The sequence below is a fragment of the Ctenopharyngodon idella genome, chromosome 19, assembly GCF_019924925.1.
Source record: "Ctenopharyngodon idella isolate HZGC_01 chromosome 19, HZGC01, whole genome shotgun sequence".
Lineage (NCBI taxonomy): Eukaryota > Metazoa > Chordata > Actinopteri > Cypriniformes > Xenocyprididae > Ctenopharyngodon > Ctenopharyngodon idella.
Window position 1 is genome coordinate 29258508 of NC_067238.1, and position 17787 is coordinate 29276294.

Consider the following 17787-nt stretch of genomic DNA (forward strand, 5'->3'; position numbering starts at 1 on the left):
TTAACTGTTCAATTCATATGGTCATATGATCACTTTTTGAAGCGTCAAAGGACTTTCAATGGACAGAAATCTCTCACAGTTCATTAAAAATAGCTTCATTTGTGTTTCAAAGATGAATGAAAATCTTACAGGTTTGGACCAACATGAGGGTGAGTAAATGATGACAGAATTTTCATTTTTGGGTGAACTATCCCTTTAAAACTATTATTGTGTTATGTAACAGATTAACAATGATGTCAGGTCACTCAAAAGTTCAAGCGCAACACAATGTAATGCTGCCACAATCAGAGTTCTCACACTTTTCCAGCACACACATGGTCTCCTGAGTCTTGGTCATTCATTTACAGACTAATTGGCTTCATTATAAGCTTTGACTTTATCCGGTCACAACAATTAAAGCTATTTTCCACAGCATCACTGTTCCCCTGTATCCTGCCAACAGATTCAAGGTTGTTCTCTTTAAGGGCTGATCGCTGTTATTAAACCAGCATTAGTTGACACAGGTGCATGTGTGATCATCTGAAAGTGGACAATGAGTTTTTTTCAAGGCTTTCATTTTCATTCTTGACATGCATTACAGCAATAGGCAAGTATTTTTGATTTTAGAGGTAATTTGCTTTTTAAATTAAATTTGACTTCCTGCAGTCACAATTCTTCTAGTAATTTTTTTTTTTTTTTTTTGGAACAAATGGAGCCAAAGATGGTCAGCAATGAGGATTATTGTCTTTAGAAGACATTTGTGTTTACTTAAGCAGTTATAAAATGCTGGTATCTGAATGATATGGACAGATACCAGCACTCCCTCATGTTATGTGTGTTGAATATTCCATTGTATTCTCTTAATGAATCCATGCAGAGAATATTGACTGGGCCTTCTTCCAGCATTCCAAACCTCCCTGTTTACAAATGCCTCAGATGTTATGGCAACAATGTGACCATAAATCATATCCTGACAGAGGTCCTCAGTGCTCATAATTTTTTTTTTTTTTGTACAGATACTGAACCATACTAGCAGAGGAGTTGCCAGGAAGGTACAGTTGTGAACATTTAAGTTTAAACGGGTAGTTCAGAGAAGAATATATTTTGAAGAATGTCAGTAACCCAACAGTTGATGGGCCCCATTGACTTCCATAGTATTTTTTTCCATACTATGGAAGTCATTAGGGCCCATCAACTGTTTGGTTACCGACATTCTTCAAAATATCTTTTGTGTTCAGCAGAAAAAAGAAATTCATAAAGGTTTGGAACAGCTTGAGGGTGAGTAAAAGATGACAGAATTTTCATTTTTGGACAAACTATCCCTGGCCGTTCAAACCAAGGATTACATCTACACCGATAAAAATATAGTTCCAAAAATCATAATATAAAAGAATAGCAGAGTCCACACCACAACTATAATGATAACGGCACAGAGAAACGATATCGTCCCGTGACGCTTAAAGTTCAATGCAAAGGGAGATTTTCTTTTAAAGAATTCTCTGTTTAAGGACTACAACAAACAGCTGGTAGGGACTACAACGAGCTTCTTCCTGGGTTGGTGACATCACTAACCCTAAAATTTACATAAACCCCGCCCCCGAGAACACGCAACAAAGGGGGTGAGGCCATGTTGGGCTGCTTTAGAGAAGAGGAAGAGTTGTTGTAGTAGAGTGTTGTTACCATGCCGTCATTTTACACCGGACTGCTTCACAAACGAGGGTCAATTCAACGCTGGATTTGCACAAAAGATTAACATGACGGCACATGCTAGTCGATGAGTTGAATCAACTCCACAGCAACTACATAAATTTATCCACTAACCATTCAGAAACGTCCAGTTTCATTCTAATAGTTGTAACTTCTTCCTGAGTCTCTCCATCAGTGTCCGACTCCGGTTTGAACAATGTGAGGCTGAACACCGTTACTGACAATCCTCATTTTGGCTGCGTGAGATTCTCCATCTTTGTTGTTGTTGAGCAACCGAAGCACGAGCTGTTAAAGCTCCGCCCTCTTCTGGAAAGGGGGCTGGGAGCAGCAGCTCATTTGCATTTAAAGGGACACACACAAAAACGGCGTGACTTCACAGACACATTCTGGAGACACCAGAGACTTATTTTACATCTTGTGAAAGGGGCATAATAGGTCCCCTTTAAATTACATTTAAGTCTTTTAATGCTTAAAAATATTGTCATTTTGTAAATTTAATAGGTGAGCAACCTTTTTTTATTCATTCTTCATCATCATTTACCATTCACTTCATAATCTGTTTCTTTGTGTTCATACATGACATGCTTATATTAAGCAATATGCACATCTAAAAAAATGTCTAGGACCACACAGTTTAGTTTTTCTTGGAATCAACCCACAAACATATTTCATGTGCTCTACTTGTTTTTGTGTAAATGTCCAAGGTGTGTTTTAGTGCTCAACATGTGCCCACCTGCTCTGATGACTCTGTATTACTCAACCTCTGTTCCTGGGCCGTAGAGCAGATGCATTAATGATAGGGTGTGCTGGGGTCAGAAGAGATGTTATGATCGTAGCTGACCATTCTGTTCTCTGACCTTCAGCGTGTAATGGGTCAGAACTGCACATCTGTGCCGGCCAGGGTCGCAGCGTGTTTGTCACACTAACATGTTGGACTGTAGTTATATTCATGGGTTATGTAATCAAAGGTTGAGTCAGAGCTCTTGTTGAAAAGATTTAAAATCCACCAAGTATAAAATGTACCCGAAATACATCCCACTGGAGTGGTTCATTTTCTGTCTTTCCAAGAATGTTTCCCTCAGGCCACTGCATAAACATTCAGTGACTGCAAACTGAAAACTATTAGTCATTACTATTAGTGTAATTTCCATGTCATTTCCACCTGCATACACATTGTTTAGTGACAGCTTGTCCCGATTACATCTCATTAGTCATCAGGAAGAGTGTCTGGAGAGGCTGCAGGTTAGTGGATGTCACAACTTTGGAATGAAGTTCAGTTGGGAATGATCCCTGACACCAAATCAGCTGCAGGGCTTGGACAAGGTAAGACCTGTTCCTCTATAAGTCAGTCTTCTCTCCACTTTCTGACCATCCCTGTTTTTCCTTTTTTTTATAGTAATGGATTACTGGTAATTTCTTCAATGACATTATACTCTGGCCGAATCATTGAGCTTGCCAGCAATAGAGGGCAGTGTTGAACAGTGCTGTGTGAAACATCTGCATCTGTGGTTTTCTCTCCAAGAGAGTGATTCTTTACTGACCCATCCACCTGCAAATGCCTTGATTTCATTTCTATTAAGTTTTTCATCGTACAGTGGGTCCAAAAAAGTATTTGGACACCAATTTTGCAATTATTTTTGGTGTCATTTTTAGTGGATGTATGGAACCAGTTCTCCTCAAGTTCACACATTATAGACAGTGTCCAAGTACCAAATATATCTATTGTTTTATTAATACCTAACAAACATCTTATTATTAAACATTTTTCTTGGAAAGTGTATTTGTGCTATATTTCTTTGATATAATTTGGTTTAATGTTTGATTCTTAAAGGGTTAGTTCACCCAAAAATGAAAATTCTGTCATTACTCCCTAGCAGAGGAGTTGCCAGGAAGGTACAGTTGTGAACATTTAAGTTTAAACGGGTAGTTCAGAGAAGAATATATTTTGAAGAATGTCAGTAACCCAACAGTTGATGGGCCCCATTGACTTCCATAGTATTTTTTTCCATACTATGGAAGTCATTAGTGCATACTGTGTTACTCACCCTCATGTCGTTCCACACCTGTAAGACTTTCATTCACCTTCAGAACACAAATGAAGATATTTTTGATGAAATCTGAGAGCTCTCTGTCCCTTTATAGATGGCTACTGTTGCATGAAAAAGTATGGGAACCACTTGCAGAATCTGTGAAAATGTGAATAATTGTAACAAAATAAGAGAGATCATACAAAATGAATGTTATTTTTTATTTAGTACTGTCCTGAGTAAGATATTTTACATAAAAGATGTTTACATATAGTCCACAAGACAAAAAAAAAAAAAATAGCTGGATTTATTAAAATAACCCCATTTGTGAACCATTGGTTCTTAATATTGTGTGTGGTTACCTGGAGGATATACGACTGTTTTTTTTTTTTTTTTGTGATGGTTGTTCATGAGTAGGGTTGGGAATCGTGAGAAAATTTCCGATTCCGGTTCTGCCTAACGATTCCGGTTCCGGTTCCATTAAAATAATTAAACAACTAATAAAAAATAGTAGTAAGGGAAAAATGCACATCACTCGACTTAAACAGTGCTTTTTGTGTTTATTATTCTTGTAAAATGAATTTAAGAGACTGTTAATCTCAACAAATTCGCTAACACTTTACAAGGTTCATTAGTTAATATGTTAACTACATTAATATGAACTAATAATGAACTGCACTTCTACAGCATTTATTAATCTTTGTTAATGTTAATTTCAACATTTACTAATACATTATTAAAATCAAGAGTTGTATTTGTTAAGATTAGTTAATGCACTGTGAAGTAACATGAACAAACTAGGAACGGCTGTATTTTTATTAACTAACATTAACAAAGATACAGTAACAAATGTATTGCTCATGGTTAGTTTATAAATGAACCTTATTGTAAAGTGTTGCCACAAATTAGATAAGATGCTTGAACACACATGTAAGATTCAGACAGATGAAACAGAATATTTTTGTAAGTTGGATTCATAAAGACTTGTTTCTGAAAGAATGATTCAGTTATAGACACATTTTTAACAGTAATTTGTTGCCACCTATTGGCGTAACAATGCAATCAATACTGTCGTTATTTGAAGTTCAGAAGGTAACTTTCAGATTTATTATATTTTGATCGGTAACATCAGCGTTTCTATCTGAATAATAAACTTTTGTATGCTTCTGTTATAATTGGAATATTTGTCACACAGAAATAATGATACTGTGTGTTTGAAAAGATTGTTTGTGAAGCTGTTTATATCTACACATGACAACTCTCTTCAGATCGTTGTCAAATAGGAAATAGATCATGTGGGTGATGAAATCGAGAACGTGATCTTTTAAAGATTAATCGTGCAACTTTGGGCACCTCTCTCTCTCTGCATTGAAATCTTACGTATATGAGTAGCGCAAGGGCTTATCAGTGCATTCATTGCTATAATTTTCATGATGTGAGATGTCTCTACTAAAGGATACGCTCCCCGCACTTCGCCCACCCATCACACCAGAACCGTTTTCGGAACCGAAACTTAGAAATCTTGCACGGTTCCGGTTCTTTTCAAAAAACACTACCGGTTCTGGATGAGAACCAGTTCTCGGTTCCCAGCCCTATTCATGAATCCCTTGTTTGTTCTGGGCAGTTAAACTGCCCAATGTTCTTCAGAAAAATCCTCCAGGTCCTGCAGATTCTTCAGTTTTCAAGGATTTTTTGCATATTTGAACCCTTTCCAGCAGTGACTGTATGATTTTGAGATCCATCTTTTCACACTGAGGACAACTGAGGGACTCAACCACAACTATTAAAAAAGGTTCAAACATTCACTGATACTCCAGAAGGAAACACAATGCATTAAGAGTCGGGGGGTGAAAACTTTTTGAATTTGAAGATCACGGTAAATTGTACTTAATTTGTCTTCCGGGAAACTATGTATGCATCTTCTGTTGCTTCCGATTGATGACAGAATTTTCATTATTGGGTGAACTAACCCTTTAAGTGTCCAAATACTTTTTAGGGCCACTGTCAAGAGAGGAAACAACGTTATTTAACAACTATGCGTCTATTGAACTGCATGAGCCGCACATTTCAGTGAACTGCATAAATCCTCACTGCCCATTTCTCCAGACTCCTAGTATATGGGTGGAGTCCCCACCAATACAGGTACAATTTGTTCCACACATCTCCTCCCTACCCCCCTTTTTTTTAAAAAAAAAAAGAACATTCTATTTTACTTTCTATTTATAACACAATAACAAATCAATGCAAAACAATGAAACTTCAACATTAAAGAATGGTTTATAACATTCTTTGTGTCATTTTCACTTTTATCTCTCTTTATCTCACCTATTTTTGCTTTTCCAAACTAGAACAAAAGAACAAAGCAACACTCTAATCAGTAATTGGTTTTAATCCAAGTAACATTTTGGTGTTTTCACAACTCTTCCGCTGGAAGTTAAAACTGGTGGCGCCTTCACAGGTGGAGCAGAAGCAACTTCAGGAGTATTTAAATGTTCAGTTCCTGCACCAGGAGGGCCTGAATTCTTCCCTCCTTGAGGTTCACTGCACCCAGTAGCATCAGGTTGCAACGGCATCGCTTGCAGATGTTTACGGTTCCTGCATAGGACAGCTCCATTCTGTGTTTGCACCACGTAAGATTTTGGTTCAGATGTTTTGTTCAGCACCATAGCTGGTGTTTACAAGCCTTTCTCACTATCCAGTTTAAGAAGAATTTTCTCCCCAGGTTGAAGTTCAGGTAAAACACAAGCAGAGTGTCACCGATCATAGAAGAACTTGTAGGATTCCTTTGCAGCCTTATCCTTCCTCTCCACAGCTTTGTAATCAATGGGTTGAGGCTGGTGTTTTTCCTCAGGCATTGGCAGGTTGGTTCTGATCTGTCGACCTGTCATTATCTGGGCAGGGCTTAGTCCATTTGCAGCAATTGGTGTCGCTCAGTAGCACATTAGTTCCATGTGAGGATCAGGTTGGAGGAGGATCCATTTTGCAGTTTGAACTGCTCTCTCTGCAGTTCCATTGGCTTGGGGGAAATGAGGACTTGAGGTTGTGTGGTGAAAATCGTAGTCTGTACTGAACTGCTGAAATTCACAGTAGCTCCTCACTGCAGAACACGAGATCCAGGATCCAGATCCAGGGGGTGGAGACAGGTAGGTTTAGGGATATGTAAAGTTGGAGGAGTTGGATCCAGATCCAGGGGGTGAAGATGGGTAGGTTTAGGGATCAGGGGGTTGAGACGGGTAGGTTTAGGGATATGTAAAATGGGAGGAGTTGGATCTGGATCGCCCCCTGGATCTCGTGTTCTGCAGTGAGGACAATCTCGAAATTCAGCCAAGGTGAACTGTGTGCGCCATTGTCAGATACATGTCACACAAGTAGTTGTCTACGACTATCAAGTAAGTTTTACCATTCAACTCGCATAAATCTGCTGCAATTTTTCACCAGGGACCAGCAGTCAAGGGGGTAGTGATTAAAGGTTCTTTCCTTAGTGTGGGGTTATGCACCCTACTGAGACCCTCCTGTTAATGTCATTACCTATTGCAGGCCACCAAACTGACATCTTTGCCCTCTGACGGCACTTGGAGAGACCTTGATACCCTTTATGAATTCGGCTTAATGCCTCCCTCATCGACTCAGGAATGACAATCCTGTCCTCGTACAGGAGCAGCCCATTGACAACAGACAAGGATGCCCTAGCAGTAACCACCCAGCTGGAAGGGTATATACTTTGGCCAAACCTTGCTGAGAAAGCTCATCACTGCCTGGAGATCAGCATCTTCCTCTGTGGCCTCTCTAATGGCATCTAGCTTTGATTGTAACACCTCTTTAGATGTGATGACTGCTTCAACATGTGCCTTCGCCTCATCCTCCATCTCTGAGTGGCAGAGCTTTCTCAGAGGTTTCTGAGAAAGTGTGTCTGCACCACCAAACATTTACCAAGGACATGCACTGCTTTCACATTGAAGCACATGAGGCGCGTTAGTAACCACTGATACCATAGTGGGGCATAATCAGTATCATAGGAGATAATGAGATAATGACCAAAGGTTTGTGGTCTGTTTGCTTTGCAGGCAAAATTCATCCAAGCTTTGAAGGTAGCAGGCGAACCACTTGAATGCCCACACACCCTCCAGGCACTCCTTTTCGGTTTGAGAGTATCTGCGCTCTGCTTGGGTCAAGGTTCTGGAACAGAATGCGACTGCACGTACTGCATCACCATGAACTCAAAGCCACTCCTAACCCAAAACTACTCGCATCCTTACTAACCATAGTGGGTTTCTCAGGACCATAATATGCAAGAGCAGGAGCTGTGGCTAACTTGCACTTTACTTTGTCCAGAGCCTGCTCGTGGATTTCTGTCCAAAGCCAGATTACATCCTTCTTCAGCAGAGCCATAACTGGCTGGAGCTCCCTGGAAATCTCTGGCACAAATTTGCCTAAATAATTTTCCATTCTTAGAATTTGCCTAAGATATGTCACATTAGTGGGACTCGGCATATCGGTGACTGCCTTCACCTTAGTTGCATCAGGCTTAATTTCTTCATGACCGATTGTGTGGCCAAAATACGGCAGCTCAAATTTGTTAAAAGTGACATTTATCACAGTTTCTCAGTTCTCAGAACAGCCTCAAGATTCTCGTCATGCTCGTTTTGGTCCTTGCCTTAAACAAGTAGGCTGTGTCATCCATGACAGCTACTGTGCCTTTGTGTCCAATTAGAAGTCTACTAATTTCTCTTTGGAAAATTTTGGACGCTGAAGTAACCCCAAACGGTTGTCTATTAAAACGGAACCGTCTTACTGGAGTTATGAATGTGGTCAACTTCACACAGCTTGGGTCCAAAGGGATTTGCCAAAACCCTGAGGATGCGTCCAGAGTGGAATATACACAGGCTCCTGAGAGTTTGGGTGCAATATCCTCTAATGTTGGGAGAATAAAGTGCTCATGTTTTACAGCCTGATTCAAATGTTTGAGGTCAACACAAATCCTAACAGAACCATTCTTTTTTGCTACAGGCGCCATTGGAGTGCACCATTCCATTGGTTCAGTGACTTCAGAGATTATCCCTAAGGACTGCATGCACTTAAGCTCCTGTTCTACCTTAGGCAACAGGGGAAAGGGAATTTTACAAGGGCTGGCCAGACTATAAGGAGTGGCATCTGACTTAAGACCCCGATATACTTCAAGCGAAGTTCTTTTTCATTCTTTGTTTAGGGGTAAAATGAAGTTATACTGTAATCGAACATCTGACGCCGCCCACACTGCTGAGAGTGACTGTTAGATGATATGTAAAAATGTTGCACGCTTTCTTCTCAGTAATAAAATAAACACAACAAAATTGAGAAACTAGCAAGCATCTGATCATGGCAACATGGATATGTTTATTTGCACGAGCTCTGTAATTCGGCACTCCAGTAAAGTCATGTTGCGTTTATATTGTAACACTTTATAAAATAGATTGCTTAAAATCAAGCAGCTTTACCGTATTAAACACGAAAAAACAGTGTCAGTCTCTCATTTCAATAGAAGTACAACTTCGTTTTCTACTATAAAGCAGCTCTCCAGTGGAATGTTTTCACTCGCGGACGTCTGACTTCTATGGACTCAAGAGGATAAATGAACCGGAAAAGAATGAAGATTTTCCCAAGTGAAAGAAGGCGGAGCCTCAGCACACACCTACCTTACGTAATGGCCACGGACCAATGGTAGCTCAAAGGTGTTTAGGAGCCAGAGCAAACTTTACCAAAAAGTCTGCTTTGGTGAGCTGTTTCGAACTGCCGAAACGAACTCAAAACAAACTTCGTTTCTGCCTGAATTTGTTCGAAATGACATCATATCAGTTCGTTCTTTGATTTCGTTTGAAAGTATATCGGGGCCTTTAAGCTCAATTTTTACTGGTTCACATTTGAGCAAGCCAATGTCTTCATAGACATCATTGTGGTCTGTGATTTCATCCACTCTGGGCCATCTTACAAGCAGTGTTTTGACTGAGCAAATTGTTAGCAAATGGCCCGCACCATTTATTCGTAATTAAACCATGGTTAATTTTCGTAAGGGGAAAGCTGGTGCATTGAACTTGGACATTATACCACTCAAAACAAGGCGAACTTGGTCATGTGTGCAACGTAAACTTATGACACCATGTCAAAAGAGGGAACAACAACGTTATTTAACTATGCGTTTATTAAACATACTGCATGAGCTGCACATTTCAGTGAACTGCATAAATCCCCAATGCCCAATTTCCACGGGCTCCCAATATATGGGTGGAGTTCCCGCCAAATACAGGTACAATTTAATTGGCCAACAAAATAAGGCTGATTCCATACAGCCACTTACTGCAGTGTGCAGATCACAGATATTATGGTTATATAAAAACAAACTTTAATGCGAAATTTAATGTATTATTTAATAAAATTCTTAGCGCCGCACAGTTCCCCCAGACTCAGTGAAGAAAGTTCACAGATAGCCTACATTTTGTGGGAATTCTAGGTGTTGTATTTCATGTTGTGTTTTGGTTAATCTTGATTTCTCACAACTTTGTGTGTCTCACGAACGCGCACGTTGGCCAAGACCAAGAATTTAGTTAATACAGTAAATTTAGTTTGTTTTTCACCAAACCCAATACCCCCAGAACACTTGGAATAAACTGCACATGTCGGATGGGATATCTGTGATATTTTAAGTCTTTTTTTAAAGGGGCTATATGTAAGATTTTTACTTGAATAACGCATAAAAATACCCCAATATGTTTGCATATATTTAGGAAACATGCTAAGTTCACCAACTTGTTTCTCAGAAAAACAATGCTACAGCCAGACATTCTACTTTGAAATGTGCATTCCGTGATGGAATGTCTGTCTTTGTTTTGGTCTGTGCAAAACCGTGTGCTGCCAGTTTATTCAATAGTATTTCGACATCACAGGTTGCCAGTTGGCGGAAAACACCGCGTACTGCAGCCATAGAAACCAGCAAACAAAGAGAATCGCAGATTCTACCTGACCTAAAAAGCCTCTGCATCTATCTAAAAATCTCTATGAACGACAGCATATTAAAACACAGATAAATCAACTCATCAGCTTACAGTGTGTAAGTCTCCTCAGCTTTCATTGTCAATTGCGCTCCCTCTTGTTGCGTGTCCTCAAGATGGCCATCCGCGACTTTGAACGAGGGGGCGGGGCAAACAATATTTTGCATTTGGACTACAGTACCTATTTCGACCACTGGGTGTCATTCCTACATAGAGCCCCTTTAAACGCTTATGATGCTGGTCGCTATTCACTGCCATTATATGGACGAGCGCGGCAATTTTTAAAAATTCCCCTTTTGTGGTCCATAAAAGAAAGAACAACACCGGCTCTTCTCAACAAGTCACCCATTTTGAGTTATTATTCATCTCTGCAGCACAAATGTTATGGTCAGGGGTTTAAATAATCTAATAAGATTATGTTTTACACATAATAATTGCATGTTATTTGTAAGTACTATTTTGCAGTTAGTGGTCATGCTGCCTAGCTAATTACCCATCCTCCAAAACATAAACGACTCTGTAAAAGATTCTAACCAGACTCATCCACTCACTAAAATTGTATAATAACATGTAGTAATGTAAATCTGTAATGTGAGATGCATGACACATTTAGAGGACTAAAGAAAAAAATTCACTATTTCTCAGTAGATCGAACAGCTCAGCTTCAGCTGAAATAATAGTCGAAAGAGTCTCAGACATCAGTCTTCATGGTCTTCATTCGGCTCTTATCCTCTGGCCTTGATAGGGAGACATTAGTGAGCTCACAGGTGCCAGCTGTAGTCCCTTCACTGTCAGTATTCTCACTTCAACCTCTTCTCACAACATACGTCTGGTGTTAAAGTCTTGTTCTCTTACAACTCCCTCACATTCCTCAAAGCGAGAGGCTGGGAATGAAGGGAATGATGTGTTATTAAACAAACAGCCCATCATCCTCTCCATTACAGCTTCAAGGCAGCTTGCCGTGAATGTCAAAAGAAATGCATTAGGTGAACTATTATTCATAAGTATTCTCTGTATTTAACACTAGATTACATTTTCTAAAGATTTGTCTCTGTGCAAAGGTCACAACCATGATGCTAGGGTGTTGTGGGCGGTTGCTAAAGAGGTATGTGGTTTTAGCACATTGTTGTGCAGTTGCTAGGCTGTCTGGGGTGTTGCCAAGGTGTTGCTATGCAGCATTGTGGGTCATTACCAATGTGTTACTATATGGTTGCTAAAGGGCAACCACCCACAGCACCCTAGCAACTGCATGACCACTTTTTAGCACCATATAGCAACACCTTGTCAACCACCCACATCGCCTTAGCAACCACATAGCAATATGCTAAATACAATTATAACTACTAAAAGCTGATTTATATTTCTGCGTCGAACCTACGCTGTAGCTACGTTGTAGGCTGTGTGTAGCATGCGTAGCCTGATGTGCACCTTCCAAAAGTCTGTTCTAGGTGGACCGCAAGTGCTGTGATTGGTCTATTGGAACCCCTACCTCAGGTAAAAAAAATAAATAAATCAACGCGGACAATAACGCAGAAGTATAACAGAAAAACTGATGGTTTTAGCATATTACTATGCAGCATGTGGTTGCTAAAGGGCTCTGAGTGGCTGTAATACATTGCTTTGCAGTTGCTAGGGTGCTCTGGGTGGTTGTCAAGGTGTTGCTATGCAGTTACTAAAGGATTCTCAGTGGTGTAGCACATCGCTATGCAGTTGCTAGGGTTTTGTGGGTGGTAGCTAAGGTGTTGCTATGTGGTTGCTAAAGGTTTCTGAGTAGTTTTAGAACATTGCTATGCTGTTTCTAGGGTGTTGTGGGTGGTTGCCAAGGTGTTGTTATGCAGTAACTAAAGGATTCTGAGTGGTGTATAGCACATTGCTATGTAGTTGCTATAACATTGAAGGTGGTTGCCTAGGTGTTGCTTGAAGGTTCTGGGTGGTTTTAACACATCACATTGCTATGCAGTTTCTAGGCTATTTGGGGTGTTGCTAAAGGGTTGATATACATCTGAGAGCATTGTGGATGATTGCCAAGGTGTTGCTATGCCATTGCCAGGGGTACTGGGTGGTTGCTAAAGGGTTGCTCACTGGCCCAAATCAAAATAGCCCACTATTTTATTGATATAGACCACTCATAATCATGATTATGATATTCTGGCAACATGTATGTGTTGCAGATTTTAGTCTGTACTGATTCAGAACAATCATTGAAGAATCACATTTAAGGATGAGTGCTTTGTATCTGTGGGGTTCAGGTGGAGCTCAGTGTGTAATGACAGGTTTGATTGTTTTCTGGAGGTTTAAGGGCCTGAGCATCTGCTCAGGAGACTTTAAAGAGCCTCTCTATTGATTTCCTTTCACTCCAATTAACAGTACACTTTGTATAGTGCAATGGAGCTTGTACACAATGTCTATGTGCTGTCCATTTGTGCTCCCTCAGTAAGATCCTCCTTTAAGATGACCAAATCAAAATGTTCATTTATCACACAGTTTGAGCATTACATGTTCATGAGGCAGACAGTTGATCAAATCAGGAGCTTTTCTTCATGGTGTATATTTCCTTTAAATGAAATTTAGTTGTTTGTTTAGAATCTACTGCTATTCAAATCAAAGGAGTTTCAAACTTCTGAAGGAAAAAATATGCAAATATCTACTGTAATGTGCTCATAGATCACTATAACTTTCCACTAGAATTGATCTGTCACTCATCTACATTTCCAATGAAGATTTATTTAGTGGAGAATGCACAGCGTGGACTCTTAGCCTTGAGTCTTATCTCTACACGGCTATGAAGCTCTACCCTGATTGTTTTACACAGTCATGGCCAAAAATTAGTGAACACATTTTTCCCCCTGCATAAGCAAAAAGGTCAAGCCAAAATGTCAGCCTGTAATGTTCAGTTAAGTAACAGTTTCTTTTCTTCTTTTTATTTATATCTCTTGTGAGTTCATCATCAGATGACTCATATGCACAGTATTACAATAGTTCACGTTGCTTGCAGTTTGCATGAATTTGAATCTGCATACAGCATCCGAATAATTGATTTTGTCATCATTTCGACTTTTTATCACATAAATGACTTAGTAAGTCATAATTTCGACTTTTCATCTCATAAATGACTTGTCGTAATTTCGACTTTTCCATAATTTTGACTTTTCATCTCATAAATGATTTAATTTATCATAATTGCGACTTTTTATCTCATAAATGTAACAGTGTGACTTAGTATGTCATAATTTCGATTTATCATCTCATAAATGACTTAGTATGTCATAATTTCGACTTTTCATCATGTGACAGTGTCATAATTTCGACTTTATATCTCATAAATGACTGTCATAATTTTGATTTATCTCATAAATGACTTAGTATGTCAATTTCGACTTTTCATCTAATAAATGTGACTTAGTATGTCATAATTTCAATTTATCATCTCATAAATGACTTAGTATGTCATAATTTTGACTTTTCATCATAAATGTGACTTAGTATGTCATAATTTGACTTTATATCTAATAAATTACTGTCGTAATTTCGATTTATCTCAAAAATGACTTAGGATGTCATAATTTTGATTTTTCATGTCATAAATGTTAATTGGAGTATGTCATAATTTCGACTTTTTATGTAATAATTATGATTTGCAAAAACATGTTTTTTCATATGTGGCAGAAATGGGCTTCCATATAATCCTTATTAAATGTTTAAATTTAAAACAGTTATATTTAAAACAGTAAAACTATTTTCCAATGGGGTAAGAAAAGCTCACTTCAAGATTTCAGATGTTTTAAGGATCTTTAGATATTTTTACTTGTAAACAAGACAAAAACACTGATCAAGAAAATGATTTTGCAAATTGATATTTCTGTTTTATAGGCTGCATATCTGACCATGACTGTAAACTGTATTGGACAAATAAAACAAATGAACAATGGATTATTCATTACTTTTAAGTAATTTAAAATTTACACCAAATTAAAATATATCTGTTAGTGGGGTCAGAAAAATAAACTTAAAGGAAAAACAAGATTATTTTTCTTAGCCCACTGACAGATTTTTTTCTTGTTTTAAGCACAAACTCTCTTCATTTTGATTTATTTATTTATTTTTTTTTTTTTGAAAACAAGACTTAATATCTTAAGTCATCTTGCTTCTCAAGTAAATGTATCTTGATTTAAGAATGTTTAGATATTTGTACTGGAAAACAAGTCATACTGAGTAAGAAAATAATTTTTTGCAGTGAACCCTTAGGACATGTCCTGCTAAGTCAAGCTGTCTCAGGTCCAGGTATGTTGCGACCCTGACACCCCTTATGAAGGTATGTGCCTATAGGACATCCTTGAACTCTCTCTCTCTCTGTCCATTCCCTATAATAGACCATCAACTTGTTAACACCATTCTGATAAGAAGTCATCCTCAAACCTTTCCATTAAAGCTGATTCATTATTAACACTGCATCTCAAAAACAGTTCATTTAATTTGTTATAGTGTTGCTACCAAAGTATTATATTTAGGATTGCCTTTTTTTTTTATCCCCGTTTAACATCAATTTTATTTTTTTTCCAGGATTATTCGAAGGCTCTCTTGGGTGGTAAAGTTCTCAGGAGGGATCCAGGATTGTATCAAAGTAAATTGTTGCCTCCCACCTAGCATCTCTGATATTGTTGTGTCTTTGTCTTGGCTCTCTGCTTTCTATTGTTTTCCCCTGTTGTTTTATTTTTCATTGAACGTGGTGATAACACATCTGAGGAATTTTGAAGGTTTGAGCTGGGAAGGTCATGTGAAAACTTGTCCTTGTAAGTCTGTGGCTGTGCAAGGTGAGAGCTTGTAGTTGATGTTCTTAACGTTTGCCATGCTGACTTAGACCTTAATTTCATTTTACTGTATTACATTCAGTATTAGGGGCCATTCACACAGAATGCGTTTTACCATTCCACTGTGCTACTTTTCCATTGTTTTTCAATGTAAACATGCAGTAGACGGACGTCTTTAACCACTGCGCTCGCATCTTGTGTATTTTGCAGCATCACGCGCATGACAGAGTTCTAAAAACGTGGTGCTTAAGTTAAAATAAGTTCAACTTATTCAAAGGGGTCTTGGTCCAACTCAGTCGAACTCTGGTGTGGTTCGATTGAAATGTGAACGCAACATGGACCAAAGACATTTAAACAAACCAAAACAGGACACGATGCTCAAGCATACCTGGTTCTTTTCGTCATAGTCACGATGTTGTCCATTACAGTTCGGTACAGGTGTCAGAACCGCTGTCTTCTTGCAGCAGATCTTTGTTTGTGTGCAATGGAGGAATTCCTGGTGCTGTTTTGACTCCTTTACACATTTTATAAGCTCTTCATGAGTTCTCAGCTGGCAAAAATACCATCATATGTTCACACATACAACAAGCGCATTTAGTCCAGAACACAGCATTGTTTTGGATGTTCAGCAAGGTCCGTTGTGAAATATACATCATAAAAGCTGTTTTTTGTTTTGTATCTTTAGGTTCGATGTTAAAAATGATAAGCTAAGCGAACCAGGACTAAATTGATCATTTTCTTTTTTGGTCCGGACCAAAAGAAACATATATATTAAAACAAAGTTAATGAATTAAAACTAAATCCATAAAATGATTCCAAGATGGGAATCCCTAAAAGGTTCTATATAGAACCTTTTCTTCAAGAGTGAGAGTGGACTGTCATCAGCAGAGATGAAACTGTTTCTGAATGTACTGCTTATGTGCCCTTACCACTTTCAAAATATAAAGGAAGAAATGGTAATTGAGATGGGTTTGACATCTCATGATGAAGAGCTTCTTGTCAGCGGAAATCTGGACTTGCTTTCAGTGCAGCTGTCATGCAGCAGGTCAAGATTACACTGACCAGACGGCCCATTTTCCCTGGGATGGTCTACTATTTGAGACTGTTTTATGTGTTCACTTATTTCAGATGTGTTCTGTACTTTATCAAAGACTATAGAATAACACAAGACGCATCACTCTTATTGTTTTGAATGGGAGAAAGAGCAACGCGCAATATCGCGGAATAAGTCCCGCCTTCTAAATAAGAGCCAATCGCCGATTGGTAAAGTCATCGCGTCACTGCAGCGGCCGTTAGAAGCTCCGGTTCCTATAGAAACAGTCAGACGCGCGCCTCCGAGATGAGACGCGAGACGCGCATTTAGAACTGCGCGTGCGCATTAGCTTGATCTAGCCTGAATAATACCGTTTTTTTTGTCATGATTCGAGTGTTTAAAAACAAAATTTATGAGACAGTTGTTGTCAGATTTCATTTGTGATTTCAAATATAAAATTTAATCGAAAGCTTGGCAAACAGCTTTGGAGAATTTGATGTTTCCCCATTCAAAGAGATAGGAGCTACGCTTGAATGCCGAGAGGCGTTTCAAAGATGGCCGCCGAGTGAAACGACTTGTCTTAAAGGGACTTTGACTTTATAACAGTATTCATTTCTTGTCTATTCATTACAGTTATTTCAAGCATATTTTATCCTGTGGGTATAAAACACACTGTCATACTATATTTTAGTCTCCTGACATTAACCCATTCACAATAATTACATAACCACACCAGTTAGAAAATGCAGAGTGTTTTCTCTTAAGTATTTTATCCAGTATGTCATCTCTCATGTATGTCATAGAACTGCTTTACAATCTTTAGGCCTTCTCTTTACAGTAAACAATGTCAGTGATTTCATCCAAACTAAAGACTTCTACTGTTTCTTAATTATGTCTTATTAAAAATGGATAATTTTAATGGTTATTTATGAAAAAAACGTTAAAATAATTATAGTACATATTATATTACATTATATTAATATTATAATTTACTGCTTATAAATAGTTAGTAAGGTAGTTGTTAAATTTAGGTATTGGGAAGGATTCATTTATTTGATGAAAAACAGTAAAAAAGCACAATATTGTGAAATATTTTTTACAATTTAAAATAACTGTAAACTAATTTATTCCTGTTATCAAAGCTGATTTTTAGAATCATTACTCCAGTCTTAAGCTTCACATGGTCCTTCAGAAATCATTCTTATATTCAA

General features: G+C 38.4%; 1 long non-coding RNA gene across 1 annotated transcript; it reads left to right on the forward strand.

Annotated features, from left to right (window-relative positions):
- Positions 1-2906: 2906 nt before the first annotated feature.
- On the forward strand, positions 2907-17393 carry LOC127501692 (uncharacterized). The gene is made up of 4 exons (XR_007926680.1): positions 2907-3009; positions 6172-6343; positions 14970-15047; positions 15296-17393. It is a non-coding gene; the product is annotated as an uncharacterized LOC127501692 (long non-coding RNA).
- Positions 17394-17787: the final 394 nt, after the last annotated feature.